Raw genomic sequence first — 2,990 nt, 5'->3', positions numbered from 1 at the left:
CTGGCTAGCTGGGGTGGGCAAAATGTGACCTGCTAGGCCATTTTATCCAGCCCACAGGGCCCCTAAAAATTTAGAAAATTAATATTTATCTGCCCCTAGTTGCCTGTCATGTGGCCCTCAATGGCTTGCCAAAACTTAGTAAGCAGCCCTCCACCTGGGCTAGCTGATTCAGGAGGATGTATGCAGCAGCATACTTGTTAAAGTAGCATGTAGTCAAACTGCTTCCCATATGAACAGTGGAGAGGAAAACCTAACTTAAGTTACAGCATTCTGCTTTCACTGAAATTATGTACCACTAATTACCTCCCCTCCTGCTGAAACCCTAAAGTATTATTGGCCCTTCAAAAGTCCATATTGGTCAGCAGCATCCATTGCTTTTCTTCAGAGACAGAGGGGGGTGTTTACATATACATCAGAATAGGCAGGCTGCTTGCCCTTCGTCACCATCCATAATACACTAAATGCCAGCCCTGCAAGATACTAGCAAACACAAGCATCTCATCCTATCCCTCTCCATACCAAGCTACGCTCAGGTTTGGGAATAACATCTGTCACCTCATTCTTTTCTTTGGCAGAAAGCAGTTTTGCTTAGGAAGAAACAAATGCAAAGAGACAACTACTCAGAAACATGGACAAATGGATTGTGTGAAAGTAAGTTAACCCAGCTCCATAGTGGCTTTGCCTGAAACAGCTGGTAGCCACTTCCAACTGAATTTTGCTTTTGGACTGCAAAGTACAGTTTTATATAAAATGGCAAAAAATATATATATCCAGAAGTATAATGGTAGCATAGTCACTCTAAGTAAGGATTGAAAATTCAACAGTCCAACTGCAGGAAACTTCAACACACCACTTAACTGGAACACTTAGTAAGCATGGCTGTTCAAGGCTGTTGCCCCCAACACATCCAAAAGTGGAAAACAAAACACTTTGCACTAAAAGGGATTTACAATGGGACTCAAGCAGCATTATCAACTCCTGGGGAGCCAAAAGAATCCACACACAGCCACTGTATTGTTCCCTACTTTTAGCAGCCTTCCCTTTATACCCTTTTTCTTTTAAATAAAGAGAACTGTATGCTTGAACTGTTCCTTGAGGGTAATACTGAGACTAGACAGGAAGAGGTTCACAACACCTAGCCCACAGCCTCTGGCAGCACATGCCACAAAGGCGACCCTCTTCTAAAAGGTTAAATGAGATATAGGGAAAAAATAAAAATCATTAGAATGAGCATTTCTGAGCTTAACACCAAACTCAGATCACAAGATAGACAGGGAGGCTGTGCTAGTTAATGCACCTGATATCATTTGCTATCTGGTTAAGGGCAGGGTTCTGGAAACCAAAGAACCAAATGTATAAGGATGCTGGTGTCTAGCTACACTTCCACTTTAAGTAAGCAGCACACTTGAGTAAGGGAACTAACTCACTCTCACCAGGCATGATATTCCTATTTCCCCACTTTGAATTTTGAGAAAAGTGAGTCTTTGTTCTTTCCCTGTTGCCTACAAAAGGGAGACGTTTCCTTTCCCAAATTCCTTAAGTCAAGCATATGGGTAGGTGTATTAATTTGTGTGGCCATTGCATAAAATCAGAACAGGCAAAGCCTTTTCTTCCTTGACTCTAGTATTTGTGAGAGGTCACCATGAGCACCATATATGTGCTCTAGTGCATTCTAATTACAACACAGAGGAGCAGACTCAATGAGAATGCTCCAGCTTCTTATGTATTTAAGTATCCCTGTGTTTCAAAATGGTGGCAGGGGCACTTTAACTAAAGCATCCATGTTGCCATTTTGAAACATAAGGACACTGACATGCACAAGATGCTGCATGCATTTTAATTACAGCAGCTCCTGAGAGCCACTCTAACTGAAGTGTCCATGTCTCCCCACGCCAGCATGTGTAAAAAAAACCCATTGCACTAAAGGAAGGCTTACAAAGTTCTGAAAAAAAAATGCTTTCCAAAAATGGGAGTTAAGGCACATCAGTAAAAGCAGTTTGTCAAGCTGCAGCAGCAGCACCTACTGATTTGCATCCTGCTATTTTGAATTTTTGAGAATCTGCATTTATAGCTCAATCTTTACATGGAAAGTGGATAAGATCAAAGCCTTGTCTTAACAGTGGGGATCATGTCAATACTTGTGTTACTGGTTGTTATCAAACTAAACGCAGTGCAAGAATTCTATGCAAGACCACAACTTAAAAACACAAAGCAAGTGTTGAAATAGGATTTGCTTCTGGGAGTTCAAGCTACTTACTGAGTAACTTATATACTACACAGCTACTCTGGCCATGGAGTAACTTTTCAGCTAATTATGTTGTGCATGCAGAAACAACAGCTGATCAATCAAAATGACACTGAACATCTGTTTTGTTTGCGATCACAACATGCATTACATTTTAAAATTTCTGTGCAAATGTAGCTGCACAGGGCCTGCTTAGAACGTACCCAGGAGCAGTTTGTTCAGGTACCAAGGGCTTATCCCATTAGTTCTGAGAGCCCGGACATGATTCTGGGTTGAGAAATAGGTCGGTCTGTTTTATGCTCCTGAAACCCAAGAGTGAGGAAAAACAGTTTCCTTAGCAGAGTACTAAGCAACCTTTTCCATCTGTGGGCCACAAGGACCTACACAGGTCAGAGACAGGTGGATGCTAGGACCCTGCTGCTGCAACCCACAGACCAGACCTGAGGTTTTGTGGACCACAGGTGCCAACCTCTGGCTTGGTGAGCTGGCCACAATGTGTTGAACCACTAGGTAGCAATCAGTTAATCATGTTTCTTCACAGGGTGGATCATACTTGAGAAAGAGAGAATTTTTTAAACCTCTACAAAATCATTCTAGATTCCCAGTCATCTCTCCCCCCTAAACTAACAACTTCCAGCCTCTCCAAGCCCCCAAACTACTAGTAAATGAAGTTTTCATTTAAACACTCAGATTAAGTTTATTCTTAAACAGCAAAAGTGCCATCTGCATATTAAAAACAAAGAGA

The sequence above is a fragment of the Gavialis gangeticus genome, unplaced genomic scaffold, assembly GCF_001723915.1.
Source record: "Gavialis gangeticus isolate Ggan-Ray unplaced genomic scaffold, GavGan_comp1, whole genome shotgun sequence".
Taxonomy (NCBI): domain Eukaryota; kingdom Metazoa; phylum Chordata; order Crocodylia; family Gavialidae; genus Gavialis; species Gavialis gangeticus.
Note: the sequence above shows the minus strand (reverse complement) of the source record.